General features: G+C 43.4%; 1 long non-coding RNA gene across 9 annotated transcripts in view; it reads right to left on the bottom strand.

Moving 5' to 3' along the window:
- The window catches only part of LOC306962632, a 65,832-nt gene extending 46,477 nt beyond the window's left edge, over positions 1 to 19,355 (bottom strand). For 6 of the 9 annotated variants that reach the window (XR_013792836.1, XR_013792837.1, XR_013792838.1 and 3 more), the window contains exons 1-5: positions 19,239 to 19,355; positions 18,990 to 19,141; positions 17,298 to 17,439; positions 15,863 to 15,983; positions 15,654 to 15,699 (exon numbers count right to left, since the gene is read on the bottom strand). This is a non-coding gene — a long non-coding RNA (uncharacterized lncRNA). Of the gene's footprint in view, positions 1 to 13,387; positions 13,642 to 15,653; positions 15,700 to 15,862; positions 15,984 to 17,297; positions 17,440 to 18,077; positions 18,259 to 18,989; positions 19,142 to 19,238 lie in introns of those variants that run through there. The other 3 variants (XR_013792840.1, XR_013792841.1, XR_013792844.1) reach the window with 2 other exon arrangements.
- Positions 19,356 to 21,830: the final 2,475 nt, after the last annotated feature.

The following is a 21,830-nucleotide window of genomic DNA, read 5'->3' as shown; positions in this document are numbered from 1 at the left end:
TGGTGCCCCCCTGCGTTGCAGAAGCAATAGTCCCTATCGCCATGTATGGCGCTCGGGCCTAACAAGGGTTCCCGTTGCTCGAAATACCATATATTATACATTTTCGGAAAGCTCTGACCAAGGCGCATGCAACTGTCAGGGTCATTACTCTCTGGTACGTACCCAGTGAATGAGTGATGACATTAACATGCATTTTATAGGGGGCGCTGTTGGGTCCACTGCCACCAAACGTCATGTCATGTATGCGGGGTGAAGGGGCAACATGTGTATGAGTTTTGGTAATGATCCGAGCTAGTTTGTGCGAACGGGGGCCATTATTGAGGTCTCAGAAATCGCCAAAATAAAGGTCAACTTTGGGGCTCCACTGGACGAAGACCGCAAAACATAGCAAAATTCTTTGGATAACTTTTGATCCCCAACATGTGTAGATGAGTTAGAGGCGATCAGAAGCTCATTCGGACAAACGCCCACGGAGGAGTTCGTTCAAATGCGACATCAGCGTGGAGGCAATTTGACTTTTCCTCATTTTTCCACTCAAAATAGGGGACTTCCTGTTTGTCAGGGGGCGGGGTCATAATAATGTTTTTTGCTGGTCACGACCTGGACAATGTCTGTGCCCAAAGGCGCGAGTGTGTGTCCAAGTTGGTGGAGGCTCTCCGTCACTGAATTATTTTTTTCAAATTTGCATGTGGCGCTGTTGTGCCATTTTGCACGTCCCACATTGGACACTCACATTTTCGTAAATTTTTCACCAGACTGGATTTTTCGGTGATTTTTAATTGAGTTTTCGCGCACGTTCAGGGGGTGAAATCCAGTTTTAAGAGGCGGAAAGAAAGAAAGAAAGAAAGAAAAATTAAAGCCGCAAGCGGCATCGAACGGCCCTCGCGGGCCGTGCCTCCTTTAGCGCCTCTATCTATCCACGCCATAGCCCTACCGAGAAAGCCAGCGTGGCCACACTGCTTTTTATTGCCCTCATATGCCATTAATCGTTGTGAGTAAACATCTAAGCTACATTTTTAGCCCCTCCACGTAAGCAATGGCTCCAGCCTGCAGAGGGCGCTAGCGCGCCCGTAATCTTTTTAATTTCACAATTAGCATCAGACGGCCCTGACGGGCCGTACTTCCAAAACCACTGTCCACAAGCTCCTGACAGGGGGCGCTAACGCGCTGTAATGTTGTATAATGTGAGATTCATGTGTCAGCCCCATTGAATAACATGGGGGGCCCCGGGCGTCACCATGACAACACCGTACAAAATACGATATGGGTCTCATTGGCTTTTTTGATCGAGACGCCATCAACTATTTTTGTGCCGAATTTCATCCATTTCCGGGAAACTAATTTTTCTCCCATAATGCATTTTTTCTTCTGCACCTGGAGGGGGCGCTATCATGCCCAATGTTACTTTTTCACATTTGTTGTGTCCTGGGGTGAAAGGTCAATAAAATGTATATTTCCGATTTTTAATCGGAGTTTGTTCATGCGAATGGGAGCGATTTTTAGTTTTTGATGAATTGCAAAATTCTTCGTAAAGATTGCGGCTTCGCCGCAAACAAACCGTAAAACATAGGCACAAAATTGGAATAACTTTTGATGGCCCACATCTCGAGATGAGCTGGAGCGATTTTGAGCTCATTTGGTCAAACGCCCAAGGAGGAGTTCGTTAAAATGCGATGTCAGCGAAAACAATGACTCAGCATTCTCCGGACTTCCTGTCAAAATGGCGGACTTCCGGTTTGTCAGGGGGCGTGGCCACAATAATATTTTTTGTTTGTCGTCACATGACGAATATCTGTACCGAATCTCGTTGCTCTACGACAAAGTTGACGTTGGCCCCGGTTGGTCCCGCCTCCTTAGACGCAACGTATTTTGATTCACCATGGCAACACCGTACAAAATACGATATGGGTGTCATTGGCTTTTTGGATCGGGATGCCATCAACTATATTTGTACCGAATTTCATCCATTTCCGACAAACTAATTTTTTTCCCATAATGCAATTTTTCTTCTGCACCTGGAGGGGGCGCTATCGCGCCCAATGTCACTTTTTCACACTTGCTGTGTCCAGGGGTGAAAGGTCAACAAAATGTATATTTCCGATTTTAAATCGGAGTTTGTTTGTGCGAATGGGAGCGATTTTTAGTTTTTGATGAATTGCAAAATTCTTCGTAAAGATTGCGGCTTCGCCGCAAACAAACCGTAAAACATAGGCACAAAATTGGAATAACTTTTGATGCCCCACATCTCGAGATGAGCTGGAGCGATTTTGAGCTCATTTGGTCAAACGCCCAAGGAGGAGTTCGTTAAAATGCGACGTCAGCGAAAACCATGACTCAGCATTCTCCAGGTTTCCAGTCAAAATGGCGGACTTCCAGTTTGTCAGGGGGCGTGGCCACAATAATATTTTTTGTTTGTCGTCAAATGACGAATATCTGTACCGAATCTCGTCGCTCTATGACAAAGTTGACGTTGGCCCCGGTTGGTCCCGCCTCCAGAGACGCAATGTATTTTGATTCACCATGGCAACACCGTACAAAATACGATATGGGTCTCATTGGCTTTTTGGATCGGGATGCCATCAACTTTTTCTGTGCCGAATTTCATCCATTTCCGACAAACTAATTTTTTTCCCATAATGCAATTTTTCTTCTGCACCTGGAGGGGGCGCTATCGCGCCCAATGTCACTTTTTCACATTTGTTGCGTCCAGGGGTGAAAGGTAAACAAAATGTATATTTCCGATTTTTAATCGGAGTTTGTTTGTGCGAATGGGAGCGATTTTTAGTTTTTGATGAATCGCAAAATACTTCGGAAAGATTGCGGCTTCGCCGCAAACAAACCGTAAAAGTTAGCCAAAAAATTTGGATAACTTTTGATGCCCCACATCTCGAGATGAGCTGGAGCGATTTTGAGCTCATTTGGTGAAACGCCCTAGGAGGAGTTCGTTAAAATGCGACGTCAGCGAAAACGCTGACTCAGCATTCTCCGGGCTTCCTGCCAATATGGCGGACTTCCGGTTTGTCATGGGGCGTGGCCACAATAATATTTTTTTTTTGTCGTCACATGACGAACGTCTGTACCGAATCTTGTCGCTCTACGACAAAGTTTACTTCGGCCCCTCCCCCATTGGCGTAATGTATTTTCACTTTTGTAGGTGGCGCTGTCGCGCCATTTTTTTTCCCCCCAATATGAAACACACATTTTAATTAATTTTTCGCCGGACCTGAATTTTGGGCAAAGTTTGGTGAGTTTTCGACTATGTTCAGGGGGTCAAATTCCTGCTCAAAGAGCAGAAGAAAGAAGAAGAAGAAAGAAAGAATAATAATATTTCCGAGAAAAACAATATAGTCGCTTTCGCGACAATGTTATATTATACATTTTTGGAAAGCTTTCAACGATCCGCACGCACCCGTGGGGTTCCTGGGTGGATGACGAGCGCTTCGCGCTCGTCATCCACTATATACCCCCATTCACACTATATACCCCCATTCATTTTAATACAATAATAAGTATAAAGGGCCCACACCTTTGGTGTGGGCTGTCACTGTTTTACATGGTGAGTTTACGGTTGACATGGGGACAGCGCTTCGCGCTGTTTTTGTGCGCTCCGCGCACTTAGGTTCAGTGCGCTGCGCGCACTGCGCTGTGATTGCGATTACAATAGGCCCTTGCGACGGCAGGCCGCTCGGGCCTAATAATCGTTTTTTGCCAAAAAAACCTAAGCCGTTGCCGTTACCACCACATGCTGTACACCGTTGGAAAGCTCTGGCTAAGGCGCACAAAAAAGTTGTGGGTCATTTTTTTCTGGCGTGTACGTGGAGCGCGCGGTTGGCCGCTGAAGCCCCCGGGAAGGCTTTTCTGCAAAAGCAAAAACAATATAGGCGTTTTTCCATTGTAGCTGATTTTACACATTAGACATTTTCGGAAAGCTCTGGCCGAGTCCTATGCGTCTGTCGTGGTCGGAGGTCGCTGTGGTCGCTGTCGTGTCCGTTGTGCACTCCGTACGCCATCGAAGCGCACCCTGGTGCCCCCCTGCGTTGCAGAAGCAATAGTCCCTATCGCCATGTATGGCGCTCGGGCCTAACAAGGGTTCCCGTTGCTCGAAATACCATATATTATACATTTTCGGAAAGCTCTGACCAAGGCGCATGCAACTGTCAGGGTCATTACTCTCTGGTACGTACCCAGTGAATGAGTGATGACATTAACATGCATTTTATAGGGGGCGCTGTTGGGTCCACTGCCACCAAACGTCATGTCATGTATGCGGGGTGAAGGGGCAACATGTGTATGAGTTTTGGTAATGATCCGAGCTAGTTTGTGCGAACGGGGGCCATTATTGAGGTCTCAGAAATCGCCAAAATAAAGGTCAACTTTGGGGCTCCACTGGACGAAGACCGCAAAACATAGCAAAATTCTTTGGATAACTTTTGATCCCCAACATGTGTAGATGAGTTAGAGGCGATCAGAAGCTCATTCGGACAAACGCCCACGGAGGAGTTCGTTCAAATGCGACATCAGCGTGGAGGCAATTTGACTTTTCCTCATTTTTCCACTCAAAATAGGGGACTTCCTGTTTGTCAGGGGGCGGGGTCATAATAATGTTTTTTGCTGGTCACGACCTGGACAATGTCTGTGCCCAAAGGCGCGAGTGTGTGTCCAAGTTGGTGGAGGCTCTCCGTCACTGAATTATTTTTTTCAAATTTGCATGTGGCGCTGTTGTGCCATTTTGCACGTCCCACATTGGACACTCACATTTTCGTAAATTTTTCACCAGACTGGATTTTTCGGTGATTTTTAATTGAGTTTTCGCGCACGTTCAGGGGGTGAAATCCAGTTTTAAGAGGCGGAAAGAAAGAAAGAAAGAAAGAAAAATTAAAGCCGCAAGCGGCATCGAACGGCCCTCGCGGGCCGTGCCTCCTTTAGCGCCTCTATTGCCGCGTCTATGTAACCGTACCAAGGGCGCCAGCGTGGCCACACTAAATTTTATTGCCCTGATGTGCCATTAATCTTTGTGAGTAAACATCAAAACAACATTTTTAGCCTCTCCATGCAAGCAATGGCTCCAGCCTGCCGAGGGCGCTAGGGCATAATCTTTTTAATTTCACAATTAGCATCAGATGGCCCTGACGGGCCGTACTTCCATGTCCACTGTCCGCAAGCTCCTGACAGGGGGCGCTAACGCGCTGTAATGTTGCATAATGTGACATTTATGTGTCAGCCCCATTAGATAACATGGGGGGCCCCGGGCGTCACCATGGCAACACCGTACAAAATACGATATCGGGCTCATTGGCTTTTTGGATCGGGACGCCATCAACTATTTTTGTACCGAATTTCATTCATTTCCGACAAACTAATTTTTTTCCCCTAATGCATTTTTTCTTCTACACCTGGAGGGGGCGCTGTCGCGCCCAATGTCACTTTTTCACACGTGCTTTGTCAAGGGGTGAAAGGTCAATAAAATGTATATTTCCGATTTTTAATGGGAGTTTTTTTGTGCGAATGGGAGCGATTTTTAGTTTTTGATGAATCGCAAAATACTTCGGAAAGATTGCGGCTTCGCCGCAAACAAACCGTAAAACTTAGCCAAAAAATTTGGATAACTTTTGATGCCCCACATCTCGAGATGAGCTGGAGCGATTTTGAGCTCATTTGGTGAAACGGCCTAGGAGGAGTTCGTTAAAATGCGATGTCAGCGAAAACGCTGACCCGGCATTCTCAGGACTTCCTGTCAAAATGGCGGACTTCCGGTTTGTCAAGGGGCGTGGCCACAATAATATTTTTTGTTTGTCGTCACATGACGAATATCTGTACCGAATCTCGTCGCTCTACGACAAAGTTGACGTTGGCCCAGATTGGTCCCGCCTCCATAGATGCAATGTATTTTGATTCACCATGGCAACACCGTACAAAAGACGATATGGGTCTCATTGGCTTTTTGGATCGGGATGCCATCAACTATTTTTGTACCGAATTTCATCCATTTCAGACAAACTAATTTTTTTCCCATAATGCATTTTTTCTTCTGCACCTGGAGGGGGCGCTATCGCGCCCAATGTCACTTTTTCACATTTGCTGTGTCCAGGGGTGAAAGGTCAATAAAATGTATATTTCCGATTTTTAATCAGAGTTTGTTTGTGCGAATGGGAGCGATTTTTAGTTTTTGATGAATTGCAAAATACTTCGGAAAGATTGCGGCTTCGCCGCAAACAAACCGTAAAACATAGCCAAAAAATTTGGATAACTTTTGATGCCCCACATCTCGAGATGAGCTGGAGCGATTTTGAGCTCATTTGGTGAAACGCCCTAGGAGGAGTTCGTTAAAATGCGACGTCAGCGAAAACGCTGACTCAGCAATCTCCGGGCTTCCTGTCAATATGGCGGACTTCCGGTTTGTCAGGGGGCGTGGCCACAATAATATATTTTTTTTTTCGTCACATGACGAATATCTGTACCGAATCTCGTCGCTCTACGACAAAGTTTACTTCGGCCCCTCCCCCATTGGCGCAATGTATTTTGATTTTTGTAGGTGGCGCTGTCGCGCCATTTTTTTTCCCCCCAATATGAAACACACATTTTAATTAATTTTTCGCCGGACCTGAATTTTGGGCAAAGTTTGGTGAGTTTTCGACTATGTTCAGGGGGTCAAATTCCTGCTCAAAGAGCAGAAGAAAGAAGACGGAAGAAGAAAGAAGAAAGAATAATTAAAGCCGCAAGCGGCATCGAACGGCCCTCGCGGGCCGTGCCTCCTTTAGCGCCTCTATTGCCGCGTCTATGTAACCGTACCAAGGGCGACACACTGCATTTTATTGCCCAAATGTGCCATTAATCTTTGTCAGTAAACATCTAAGCTACATTTTTAGCCTCTCCATGTAAGCAATGGCTCCAGCCTGCAGAGGGCGCTAGCGCGCCCGTAATCTTTTTAATTTCACAAGTGGCATCAGACGACCCTAACGGGCCGTATTTCCATGACCACTGTCCACAAGCCCCTGACAGAGGGCGCTGACGCGCTGTAATGTTGTATACTGTGAGATGTATGTGTCAGGCCCATTGGATAACATGGGGGGCCCCGGGGGTCACCATGGCAACACCGTACAAAATACGATATGGGTCTCATTGGCTTTTTGGATCGGGATACCATCAACTATTTTTGTACCGAATTTCATCCATTTCCGAGAAACTAATTTTTTTCCCATAATGCATTTTTTCTTCTGCACCTGGAGGGGGCGCTATCGTGCCCAATGTCACTGTTTCACATTTGTTGTGTCCAGGGGTGAAAGGTCAATAAAATGTATATTTCCGATTTTTAATCGGAGTTTGTTTGTGCAAATGGGAGCGATTTTTAGTTTTTGATGAATCGCAAAATTCATCGTAAAGATTGCGGCTTCGCCGCAAACAAACCGTAAAACTTAGCCAAAAAATTTGGATAACTTTTGATGCCCCACATCTCGAGATGAGCTGGAGCGATTTTGAGCTCATTTGGTGAAACGCCCTAGGAGGAGTTCGTTAAAATGTGACGTCAGTGAAAACGCTGACTCAGCATTTTCCAGACTTCCTGTCAAAATGGCGGACTTCTGGTTTGTCAGGGGGCGTGGCCACGATAATATTTTTTTCTTGTCGTCACATGACGAATGTCTGTACCGAATCTCGTCGCTCTGCGACATAGTTGACGTTGGCCCCGCCTCCATCGACGCAATGTATTTTGATTCACCATGGCAACACCGTACAAAATACGATATGGGTCTCATTGGCTTTTTGGATCAGGATGCCGTCAACTATTTTTGTACCGAATTTCATCCATTTCCGACAAACTAATTTTTTTCCCATAATGCATTTTTTCTTCTGCACCTGGAGGGGGCGCTATCGCGCCCAATGTCACTTTTTCACATTTGTTGTGTCCAGGGGTGAAAGGTCAATAAAATGTATATTTCCGATTTTTAATCGGAGATTGTTTGTGCAAATGGGAGCGATTTTTAGTTTTTGATGAATCGCAAAATTCATCGTAAAGATTGCGGCTTCGCCGCAAACAAACCGTAAAACTTAGCCAAAAAATTTGGATAACTTTTGATGCCCCACATCTCGAGATGAGCTGGAGCGATTTTGAGCTCATTTTGTCAAACGCCCTAGGAGGAGTTCGTTAAAATGCGACGTCAGCGAAAACGCTGACTCAGCATTCTCCGGGCTTCCTGTCAATATGGCGGACTTCCGGTTTGTCAGGGGGCGTGGCCACAATAATTTTTTTTTTTTGTCGTCACATGACGAACGTCTGTACCGAATCTCGTCGCTCTACGACAAAGTTTACTTCGGCCCCTCCCCCATTGGCGCAATGTATTTTGACTTTTGTAGGTGGCGCTGTCGCGCCATTTTTTTTTTCCCCAATATAAAACACACATTTTAATTAATTTTTCGCCGGACCTGAATTTTGGGCAAAGTTTGGTGAGTTTTCGACAATGTTCAGGGGGTCAAATTCCTGCTCAAAGAGCAGAAGAAGAAAGAAGAAGAAAGAATAATAATATTTTTTACAAAAACAATATCGTCGCTTTCGCGACGATATCATATTATACATTTTTGGAAAGCTTTCAACGATCCGCACGCATCCGTGGGGGTCCTGGGTCTCCTGAGTGGATGACGAGCGCTTCGCGCTCGTCATCCACTATATACCCCCATTCACACTATATACCCCCATTCATTTTAATGCAATAATAAGTATAAAGGGCCCACACCTCCGGTGTGGGCTTCACTGTTTTACATGGTGAGTTTACGGTTGACATGGGGACAGCGCTTCGCGCTGTTTTTGTGCGCTCCGCGCACTTAGGTTCAGTGCGCTGCGCGCACTGCGCTGTGATTGCGATTACAATAGGCCCTTGCGACGGCAGGCCGCTCGGGCCTAATAATATTTCCGAGAAAAACAATATCGTCGCTTTCGCGACGATATCATATTATACATTTTTGGAAAGCTTTCATCGATCCGCACGCACCCGTGGGGTTCCTGGGTGGATGACGAGCGCTTCGCGCTCGTCATCCACTATATACCCCCATTCACACTATATACCCCCATTCATTTTAATGCAATAATAAGTATAAAGGGCCCACACCTCCGGTGTGGGCTTCACTGTTTCATGGTGAGTTTACGGTTGACATGGGGACAGCGCTTCGCGCTGTTTTTGTGCGCTCCGCGCACTTAGGTTCAGTGCGCTGTGCGCACTGCGCTGTGATTGCGATTACAATAGGCCCTTGCGACGGCAGGCCGCTCGGGCCTAATAATCGTTTTTTGCCAAAAAAACCTAAGCCGTTGCCGTTACCACCACATGCTGTACACCGTTGGAAAGCTCTGGCTAAGGCGCACAAAAAAGTTGTGGGTCATTTTTTTCTGGCGTGTACGTGGAGCGCGCGGTTGGCCGCTGAAGCCCCCGGGAAGGCTTTTCTGCAAAAGCAAAAACAATATAGGCGTTTTTCCATTGTAGCTGATTTTACACATTAGACATTTTCGGAAAGCTCTGGCCGAGTCCTATGCGTCTGTCGTGGTCGGAGGTCGCTGTGGTCGCTGTCGTGTCCGTTGTGCACTCCGTACGCCATCGAAGCGCACCCTGGTGCCCCCCTGCGTTGCAGAAGCAATAGTCCCTATCGCCATGTATGGCGCTCGGGCCTAATAATAATAATGATAATACGGGTTTGGGTGGACCTCTCTAGTCCAATTTATAGGCTGCAGTACATGTAACCTACCGAGCACACAATGGAACAAGTCTGCAAGTCTACATCTCTCTCTACCACTCTTACCACCCAACAAGTGCCCTGACTATGTTTTGTTTCCATGACCTCTTAATTTTCACAAAAAAGGTGAAATAGCTAACCTATCCATTGGTGGTTAAGCACCAGTCACTTCTCCACAGGTTCAAAACCCAAAACCTGGGGGAAAAAAGGATTTATGAGGTGGCATATATGGCCTGTGAGGTGTTTTATGGTTGGACTTTCACGGCCTATTTATAAGCGCTGCATGGTCTGTCCTGACCACAGGTATTGATCGCTGGCAATGGCCGTGGTGAGGCGAACTAGTTAAAGCCCTGCGTGTGCCCTCACAGGGAGATGAAAATGAGGCCTGTGTGTCTAATGATGTGTGTATGAGCAGCCAGAGGAGGCCACAGAGACAGAGAGGAGGTGAAATTAAATCATTCCTTTGCTCTTTCAGGAGAGGCACTGCAAGCCGGCTATGCTTGGGTGCTTAATGTGGGATCTGTTTTTGAGAGGAAAATTAAAAAGAGAGAGAGAAGAGACAGAGCGAGAGGAAGAGGAAGAGGAGGAAAGAGATAACTGGCTGGATGTGAAGGCGGTAAATGAGAGCATCCTAATGCAGGGAGCTGTGTGTGGATGTCCCTAATGGGCCTGGGCTGATGTGAGCTGTCTGGTAACTGACCACCACTGTTATATTGAGCCTACCCCACACCAGGCCTTCCCAGCACTGAGACAACAGCGCGCTATGCTAATTGGCAGAAAACTATGGTGCATAAAAAGTACAGAGAAGACATTGGTCTAATTTGAGAGGAGGGTGAAACGATGGATGAAATGCTTCTAATCATATCAAGCATTTTTCTGTCTGAAACTGTGGCTTTTTATAGCATACTCACATAGGGATAGCAGTAGAAGACCTGGGAGAGCACACACGCCCCAGCAAGAAGTAGCATATACCGAAAAAAGCCACACACCATTTAGTTAGCAAACTGCCACACTGAAAGCTGAGGCAGACTTTAGTTAACAAAGAGGAACAAAAAATGCTTTGCTCCTTGGAGAATACAAGTTGTATTTATGAGCTGAATTTGTGGAAAGTCTGTGAGAGATGTGTGAATTGGACAATCATACAGTGTCAAAATCACTGGAGACATGGGCGTAGATTTCAAATTGAGTGACATTGTCTACATACGCTGAATGAAGCAGTTTACACAGAGGCTAGATGGGTGTGAATGTGCCAATCACTGAACAATTGACATAGTATTTGGCACTGTATTGCATCATTTCCATTAGAGAATTCATGAAAAAATGTGAATATTTGGCTCTATGTATCAGATCTAGCCATGACTGAAGTCTTTGACACAATTCCACAAAAGAGCTTAACACTTTTGACCATGTTAGTTGGAGCTGGTTTTATTTTTCCTCCCCACACTTATTAGCGAAGCCTTTTGCTATCATTAAGACATTCAGTTTGAAATTAATTGAAAGGCAGATTAAAAATAAATTAAGAAAATGTAATGCAGAATGCACTTCATATATCACTGGGGCAAAGCCAGGACCTGGCTCCCCATAATTAACGACACACTATTTATTTTATCCTGCCGGCATAAATTAGAATTCAGACACTCGTTATGTTAGAGCTGTCTACCAGGCTGTGTGGTGGTGTGAAGATTATTGGAAAAGAATAAGAGGATGCAAAAGAGAGAGTGAAAAAATAATAAATTCAAAGAAAGTGGGAAAAAATAATTTATAGAGCACATTGTGGAGAATGAGAATAATACAATATAAAAGAACTAAATAAACTAAGGCAAAGAAGTTGCTTGAACTCCTCAGGAGTGTATTTATGGCAAGTCATTTGTGGTTAGTCATTTGTGTACATTCAGTCTGAACAGTATCCTGACGTGACCACTTCCCATGCAAATGCAGCCTCAGCCTCTTGCACAGTCAGCTCCCACAGTCACTCATGTGCTCCTCTCTCTCCCCTGGAGTCTCTAGTCACTACACACCTCTCAGTGCTCTCATCAGAGCCACACAGTGCCTCCCCGTGGGCACCAGGCCCAGACTGGCACAGTGCCAGACCTGCTCTGCCACAGAGGACGGGCAAACACTGTCTATCTCTCCACACTCCTCATTCCCCTCTCATCCTTTCAGCACAACGCCTCTGGCCCACGGCCTTTTTTGGCTTTATTCTGCACTACACTCTGAAAATATGCTGCCACTGCCACTGACAAACAAATGAAGCTTACACATTTCGTGTGAGCTCAATTTAGGGCTGGGCAATTAATAATCTCAATAATCATCAGGGGACTTTATGATCAACAAGTTTACAGCCATTTATTTGGTAGAAACAGCACCTAGTTTTGGAGTTTGGATGAGACAATGGTGAGAGTGGCGCAGATGGTAGAGGGGGTTGTCTCATGATCGGAAGGTTGGGGGTTCGAATCCTGGCTCCTGCAGGTGCCCACTGTCATTGTGTCAATGGCCAAGACCCACCTTGCCTCCAGTGTCTGCATACATTGGTGTGTGAATGAGGTTTGTATAAAAGATATGTCTAAGTTCAGGAATCAGCTACATTTATTTATTCCTATTTTTTTTTTTAAATGTAATCAAATGGATAATCATAAAGGTTGATCAATAGAGAAAAACATTTCTGATTAACTTAATTTGTCCTAAAGCATTATGCTTGAGTTACATGAAGTCTATGATTTTAGTAAATTTAAAACAGTTCAAAAGATAAATGAGTTTCTCATCATGTTTTGGTCACTGATTCATTTATAGCTGCTGATGTCACTTTATCCTTCCAGGCATAATTCATTTTTTCCGCTTACAGGCACGTTTTGAAACATACTATGTACTATATATCGATGATTAAGTATTAACAAATGACAGGCCACATACAAAAATGTGTAATCAAACATAAAAGTAGAATTGTTTTTTAATTGCCATTGTCTGTGGAAAGGTTAACAAACCAGTAGGGCAGCAAGATATAGTACTTGTATTATTTACAGTACTAAATACGTTACATTAAATTTAGACAAAAATAGTTTGTCTAAAATGCAACAAAATTAGGAAAATGAAGACTAAAACTGAGCTTTTGTGTTATATATACTTCTATATTAGATTTTGCCATATATTGTGATGTCTTGCGATCTGTATTTTGTGTCACTGATTTTTTTTGCTTTTATGCAGCCCTACTGAACATGCAGTTGCATGGCATTTTTGACATTGTGCATCAAACCATGCACATACAGAACAAATTGTAAATGTTGTGAGATCAACATCACTAGGCAGGTTTTAACAGTCATAGCACGAAATACAACCAGTCCTGCCTCAGATGTATAATTTGGTTTCCCTGGTGAGTAAAAGGCCTTGGAGGCGAGTGCATACGCAGCAGTCATGTTTGTTAAGATACATGGCTGAAGCCTGCATTTTCTCCAGCACTGAGAAAAAAAAAACACTAAATCACCAGCAAAGAAAATAAATATATACTTATTATGTTGTGCACACTGCATATATATGCCTCTTTAACATATTGCACAGGCACAGTGCAAATGTGCAGTGCTGCACATGGGCAAAACATGCCATGAAAAATGACAAGAAGGAGGGGTAACTGCGGACCTGAATACAATGGTGCGGTGGAGCAGAGGAGAAATAATCATACCTAGTGGATGGGGAGAGGGGAGGAGCGAGAGGGAGAGGAGTCTGTGCCCTGTAGCGGGGAAATGATGCTCTAGCGCTCTGCTGCTGGCTGCCTCATTCCCCACTAACTGCACAAAGCTGCCTTCAGCACAGGAAACAGAAGGCAATGCCTCCAAATACATTCCCTTTTTGTAGGGCATAGCCACGGGAGACACACAATGTTGTTTTTTTTGTTTCTTGTGCTCCTTGAAACTGTGAGAATCCAGTAACTTGTCACTGAAAGCACATAGACAAAGAAACAAAAGCAAAACATATTATTGGGTAAATATTAATAATATTTAATAATATTCTGTTCCAAAGGTCGCTCCTGTTAAAGGTGCACTAAGGTGCAGTAACATCGGAGGCCTTCAGGTGTCTCTCTTTCACTTTGAATGGTTGCAGCTGACTCTCTCTCTTTCTGTTGAGCTCCTCCTGCTTCTGAACTCACATCTACACATAATATATACACCATCATTTGAAAATGCCAGCTTTTTGAAAATTCACCTTGATTATCAGACATTAAAAGTGACTTCTCCAGAGCTGAGTGTCTGGCTAGGGGGATGGCTGCAGACAGCCGAACAATGCAGCAAGCTTGGTATTAATGCCAGGCTAGGGTGTGCATGGAGGAGAGAGGAGCCAGCCCTTTGTTCTCTCCTACAGCCAATTATTTTTTATGTGTGCCTCTTTTCACAACAACAAGAGAGAATTTAATTTTAATGCAATCTGGAAAAACTAGGGTGGGTGGGGTCCTCTGTATTCTTAATCTGATGGAGCCGAGCACCAATGGTTAAGTATACAGACACCTTTTTCTAAAAGGCATAGATAGATGACAGGGGCAACAAGAATGAAATCAACACAGGCACACATACCGGCACAAACTGCTTCATGCAAAATGCTAAAACACATACCGTCTCGCTAACAACCCCCATGCCAAAACAGGAGAACATCCAGCCTCAAACGTACAAAAGAAATGCCAAAATAAAAAGAATGACACCAAAATGCTGTTACTGTTATTTCATTATATTGCATTACGGGACCATGGTAGGCTGCATATTAACATGCACACCCAGGGCACAGCGATAAGGAAGCATACTATTAAAATAGCAAGGTTTCTTGATCAAATGGCATAAAAAAATAAAAACCCTGGATTGCTGTTGGTAGGTATGTGGCCAAATATTTTTCTAATTGGAAGGGCACTTTATCTTGCTGTCAGAGAAGCAGTAAAAAGCGGTGCTGTTCCCAGAAGGAGAGGAGCACAGCTTGCTGGCCTTTTATTAGTACTAGAGCTCTGATATATGCCTCTGCTCTAGGCTTTCATCAAGAACCTGCACACATAAACACACACATACACAGAAATGATACAAACTCGCCATTCTGAAAGGCCACCACAACCACTGTTTAACATTCCCAAATCTTCTTTCTCTATTTATGCAATGAGCATGGTCCATAGAAAATTACTAACACAAGTTTTAGCAACAACCGGTTAGCTGAATGCAAAAACTATTTGTGGAGGAAATGCATCAAGTGGAGTAACACAAAGAAAAAAATACTCAATACTCATGATCAATAAAAATAAAAGAGCAAATAAAAACCTCAGTGCTACCAGCCAGAGTAAAATGATAATCACTAGAGAATAGTCAAAACACACAAGCAAGCATGGTGGCACTATTTCCATGTGATGCTGACTTTTGCACAGCAACACAAAATGATTTATTCAGCCAGACACACGGACAGTGCGACAAAAAGACACGCGCACATGCATACACACAGTGCACGCAGCACACAGGCTAAATTAAATTTGAGTCCATGGGCAGCCTACTAAACTGCCTGTGTGCGGGACCTTCTCTGCGGCACAGCAAAAAGCAATTCTCTGGAGATGGCAAAATTAAAGGGCAGAATCCAGCCAGTTTATGATTCTCACTCTATTCTCCTCTCAATCAAATGTTTTATTAGCAATCATTTGTCCCTAAAAGTCATGTTCTGGGAGGCAGCTGGTGTGATAAGAGCACTCAGACAATGGGTGGCATAGAAAGATTGAGACCACAGCCTTATTTTATTTACCTCAGAGCAAGAAAACACAGATTAAATCACAGAACTACATGTTTAACATAGACATGTGCCAGCTTGAGAAGTAGTTGTTTATTAAAACGATTGCATGGGGTCATTAAACTGCTTTAATTTGAGATTCTTTTATGTACTTTTATGCTTTTATGCAGGGAAACCATATTATGAATATAAATGTAACAAACCTGGAGTAAAGGAGAGATGATGGACCACTGTTGTACAGGTCTCGTTCTAAGACAAGGCACAAACAAATAAACAATTAAAATGCATTTTTCAAGCATTAACCATGTATTGTTCTGTGTAAGACATTCAACATTAACTGAAGTCTTGGTCAAGTAAGGTGTAAAATATTTTGTAGTCATGGGGGTGTGTACATTTACATGTCCATTCTGACCTTAGACCTCCCTGTCCACAATGTGGTGCCTTCAATCTTCCACCTTCCGTGTTCATGTTCCCTCTGGCATCAGAAAGTAGTAATCTGTTCCTGAGCCAGCGCCGCTGGGATTAGGCAGTGACTGGAGATAGGACATATGCGTCATTAAAACAGACACAACAACACTGCAGAAAGAGAGACAAAGTCAACAAAGGTGACATAAACAGAAGGCACAGAAGCTGATCCACACGAGTTATAAAAACTCAAACATGCACAAAACAAAAACATTCAAACATATCTATGTAATCACTAATGATGGTAAATGGCCTCAACCTATACAGTGCTTTTCCACCTACATTAGGCACTCAAAGCGTTTTACAGCAAGGATCCACTCACCCATCCGCACGCTCATTCATACACCAGTGTACGCAAACACTGGAGGCAAGGAGGGTGAAGTGTCTTGCCCAAGGACACAATGACAGTGGGCACCTTCAGGAGGCAGGATTTCGAACCACCAACCTAACAGCTATGTAAATAATTCCCACCAAATTCATGTGTAAAAATGTAAAGAAACCTCAATACTAAGGCCTAAGCAAAAGTGCACAAAGTTATGTCTGAACCGGAAATCAAACTACCTTGTTTCAAGTAGCCTTTTTTGGCATATGTTTTAGAATAGATAAAGCTACATACAGTGAATAGTGAGTGCATTAAGTAAAGTCAGCAATATACAAATATTAATCAAATATTATTGATTCATACGGGGGGGGGGAAACTAAGCAGAGTGAGATGTCTGTGCTTTGGAAGATCTACATTATTGGTAGTATCTAAATGCTGAGTTAGCACACTTTCATTTGAGATTTTAAAAGGACAGGGCAAGGCACTAAGAAAACACAACGGAGGATGAGAGTGTGTCATGTTCATATGCGCCGAAGGTAAGTCAGAACCCATTGGTTTATTTACATACAGCAATCCCTCTGACAATTTAGACACTTACGATTATTCTACACATAGAATAATGTGTAATAATTTGTTTCTTACCTCTGATGTAAGAAACAAATCTCCAGCACTGAGACAGAACTACACACGACAAACCTACTAGTATGTTTACAGACTCATCTGTGAATGTGTTAGCACCTTAGCTTAGCAACAGGCAACATAGGCAGAAGCCACAGTCAACCAATATACACAACACAGTGATTGAGAAGATGGACATGGAATTATATTTTTGTTAGTTAATGGAGTTTTCATATGACAGTTCTGAAAAAGAAAGTAATGCATAAAGATTTCACATGAATGCGTTTAAGCTGGGTTAATGCATTTAGGTTTACAATAACTTAACATTTAAATATACAACACATAATCACCCAATATAAACCAGATGTATATGAAGGATGGTGGTCTTGGTCTGTGTGTGAGGCCTGCAGAAATTAGCTAGGCCTAACAGAAAGCACTGTACCTGACACGGATGCTTCCGGCCCTCTGGCTGAGCTTCTTGGTCTTCTGGTTTTGCAGCATGATGATGGACTTCCTCGAGAGATCCAGCTTGCTCTCCTCCATTTCAGGTCGCGAATGAGAGATCTTTGCTGCTGGATGTCCAGCTATTGAACCACAAAAGAAGGCAGGGCAGTGAGAGGAGGAGAAAATCAATCCAGCACACGGAGCCTATCCTCTGTGCGCAGCCAACCTGCCTCTGTGGCTGGGTATGGAATGGATGCACCATGCTTTTCTTATTCTCTTTAAGCAATTAAGTACAATTTGAAGTTCTTCTACCAGGGTATCATCAAGAACAGGTTACAACCACAACAATAACAAAACAAGCTGCTATGACATTAAATCAGCTCATCTTTGCACATCTTTAGTTGTTGATCAAATAATAAAATATGTACTGGTGGTGTCACTATAACAGTTGCGTACAGAATGTGCTGACCAAGCAGGCTACTAATTAATGCTACCTCCCTCAAGTAAATCACATGTGAGAATGGTCTGACGCTGGATGGAGAGAGAGAGGCAGCCCAGCAGTAAAAGAAAGAGTGAGGGTGAGAAGAAGGAGCTTAAGAGAAAGTTAGCTGGGACAGAGGAGGACCCCAAACGTAGCCACAGCTCGCACTGCTATTTTCCTGAATGATGCTGCACGTCTTTGATGGGAACACTACCACAAGATGGAAACTGAACACAAAACAGCCATCACTAGTGCGACTGTGAAAGCTGTACAGACAAGGATGCAAAAATACTCTACCCATTACTATTCTGCCTGGAAAAACTGCTGTCACCTCCATGTAGATTTCCCCACATCCGTGAATCAGTTAAACAAAAGAGTCTGGTAATTACGTCCGGATTAAAAACAGCAATTATGCCAAAATCCATTGCACCGTATTGCTTAAATCGTTGCTCATCCGTTAGCACTGTGTTTCTCTGCGCGGTCCACACCGATAACACTAGTCCTGCTTTCTTTCCCTCACAATCGCTCCCTCTCTCTCTATTCTCCCCTCCTAAACTGATCAATACTTCATTTAAATCATGGCATTAGCACACTTCTCGTCGAAAAAGAGGTCGAGAATGGATATAAATGAGTGTCGTGTATGTAACGGCACAGTAACACGGTTGCGGGATATTAAGATTTTGTTGATAATCCATTGTGGAAACACGGACAGAACAATATTCAAGTTAAGTGGAGACTGTATGGCTCTGTTGATTGAACTACTAAGCCCTGCCGCTGATCAATACACATTTGAATCTGAGCTGTGAAGCGCTATCACAATATTGCATTGTCTCATCAGAAAAAGGCAAACACGGCATCCCAATTATCATGGAAAATGACTTGTGACGAGGGGGACGCAAGTTGGATGCTGATAGAGGTATATTTCATATTTATTCAGCAGAATTTTTACATTAGCACCTGCGCACATAATTGCCTAATATATATGCACACTCACACTTTTATCTATTCACATAATTCACAATGAGCCGAATCAATACATCCCTCTCATAACTTGTTCCATGCTCATAAAGCGCATCCGCATTGGCTAATATAATGACTCGTTCGCCAAGCCCCCTTAAACGAGACTGGCTAATTTCCTAGCTCTCTTTGAAATTGCGGCGCAGAGTAACTGGCTAATCTCCCTGTCCATCATTAAATCCTGATATTTACCTGTGCAACAAAGCAGACACGGGCCGGTGAGAGAGACGTGCACCACGCTGGAGTCTTGGGTTGGTTATATGTTGTAGAAATAGAAGCTAAGGCAATGCTGTCGAGGAGAGGTTTGCTCCAGTCTGAACATGGCCGACCACAGGCGAGAACAGCTGAAAAAGGGAGATGAGAAAGGGGCAGACGGTGAGGCAAAGAGTGAAGTGGTGGATATAGAGCCTAAGTCAGTCACTCGAGGGAACATGCACTTACATATAGTCTGCCGCCAATGTCGGCCAATGAGCAATTAGACAGACAAGACTCAAGTTATTGATCTGAGGTTCAGGCTCTTTCCTCAGGGCTAACCAGCCTGCCCGGGGTTAGGTGGATGGTGCTGCAGCTGCACAGTTGAGGTGAGTGTAGTTGAATGGGAATGGAAAGGTATAACTTTTTTCTTTGCAGGGCTAAAAGTGCAGTGGACATTAAGTAATTATCTATTTCTATTTGTAAAAGGCTCAGGACTGCTACTACATGCTTAATCTTAAAGGGGGGGTATTATGCAAAATCGACTTTTTCAAGCTTTACATCATGTTATTATGTCATTCCCTCATTAAAAACATGGCTGAAGTGTTGCCTTGGCACATTCACGTATTTTTGAGTAATCTGTAACAACTCTGATGGCAGCCATTTTAGGGATAGGTTTGCCTGAGTCCTCCTAGGAACGCCCCCACCTCCTGGAGACGCCTCCGAGCTTTCGTCACCAGCCGAGTAACCAACCACTGCTCCTCAGCAGAACCCCTCCCCACTGATGCCACAGACAGCGTGTGGAGGGGGCGTGTCGGAAAGGGTCAGAGGTTCTTAAAGAGACAGAGGCCTATTTCAAGACATTCACTACAGCCATTTTGGGAGAGCAATTTTATACAAGGCAGTTATTCTAATTTACTGCATTTACAGACCAACAGAAGGTTTCATCATCATTGTAGTGTGACATAGACTGGTGCTATGTGATTGAAAAAAGCATAATACCCCCTCTTTAAGTCGTCACTAGAAGAAGATAGAAACACGTAACTAAAATATTAAAAAATAACTATAAAAGATTATTGTTGGCAGATGCAAAAAAAAACCTTTCAGGGATCTTTCATATGTAAAGGGACTATGGACTACTAGATAGTATGTGAACAGATAGGACCTAAAAGGACATACATCATGCAGTAATTCTCAAATTTTCAAAATACATTGTTTTTAGCTATAATAAGCAACATTGCTTGCCATGTTTATTGTGTTTGTATATTGTGTTTCCAAACATGACAATACTGAAAAAACATTTGTAGATTGTTTATACACAAGTCTTCTGCCTGTGCAACAGGACACCTTTATTATTTGGACGTGCAACGTCACTCCAGGCTCAGTCCCTAGCAACCACCATAGCAACATACTCTGTGCTCAACGTGAAATGCATGTCAAGTTCCTCCTGCCACCAGCCATACAAAAGAGAAACACAGTGCATTGTAGGGTGACAATTATAGAGCCATAAACACTACACAACACATACTCAGTTTACTGATCCATAAAAATGCAACCAAATCACAAAACCAACAATTATATCAAAATTACATGGTCAGCAATGTTTAATATACATATACATAGTAACTTTCTGATAATAGGGCTTTCTGTATGTAGTAGGACTACTGATTTGTTGCCTTTCTGTTTTTTTTTTTGTTTTTTGTTTTTTAGAAAGATGTGGTATACATATTTTAACCTTGTTTCAATTCATATGAAACTGTGAGGAAAAAGACAGCTTTTGCATAGCTTCTGACACAATGGCTATTTTTACTGCCATGTGTGTGCAAGTGCGGCTACAGCTGCCACCAGCTACACTAGACTAGCTGCTGCATTTATTTAGTTGACCAAGCTCACTACTATTATTCATTGAGATGAAAATGGGGAACATCCTTGATCCCTGCGGCCTTTGAAGAACGAGGTTTTGTGCTGATATGGACCAAAAGGTTGGTCCTGATTTTGTGAGGTTGTATCTGATCCTAAATGCAATTAATGACCATATGAAAGGAGGATTATGCTGACAGCCTGTTCACCAACAATACAGCATTCAGGGGATGCACACGCTTCATACAAACACTAACCCTCTTCACTCACACAACAGCTATTTGGCAACACCAAAGACATGCCCATTAAGCAACCCCTCACTGACTGACACGGCCCTACACATCGTTCCATTTAGCTTTTCCTGTGATTAGGCCTGTGCTGTGATTAGGCCTGTCTCCTATTGCTCCTGTTTTATTTGTTTACTTTAATTTATTCATATTATACTACTCTGAGCTGAATGTTAACTTCATTATTACATCAAGTTGATGAAATTCTAAAAAAAGAGCTGACCGATCATTTTTCACTAAATCAAATAAAAACATAAATGCAACAAAGCTAAGTCATGTGGATTTGATCATCATTCCCTCCCCTGATTTCCAGGCATTGGTCATGGTTTATTTGAGGCTGAATGGGTGCAGTGTGAGCCCTCGGTTGATGTTTTAAAGGTGCTCTAGCCTCGGGTCGGGAGAGCTCATCTTTAGAGGAAAAGGAGTTCAGGTGTCACTTTTAAGTGACCATATTGCTCTCATCCTTGACAGACATGCTTATTAACTATGAAGTCTTTGCCCTGAGGTCTGCAAGAACTTTTGAAGAAGTTTTCAATGGACAAGAGATCAGATTACATATTTTGACAAATATTGAGTTAAGATGTATAGTAGTAGGCTTCTGCATGGCATCATTGGGTAATATTAAATAATGTTAGTCATGGTACAACGTAGTGTTGCATCAAAGTTGGGGGCTTGTTTCTCAGAACCTCCATCT

The sequence above is a fragment of the Gobius niger genome, assembly GCF_951799975.1.
Source record: "Gobius niger genome assembly, chromosome: 4".
Taxonomy (NCBI): Eukaryota; Metazoa; Chordata; class Actinopteri; order Gobiiformes; family Gobiidae; genus Gobius; species Gobius niger.
Note: the sequence above shows the minus strand (reverse complement) of the source record. Positions and strands in the feature narration are given on the sequence as shown.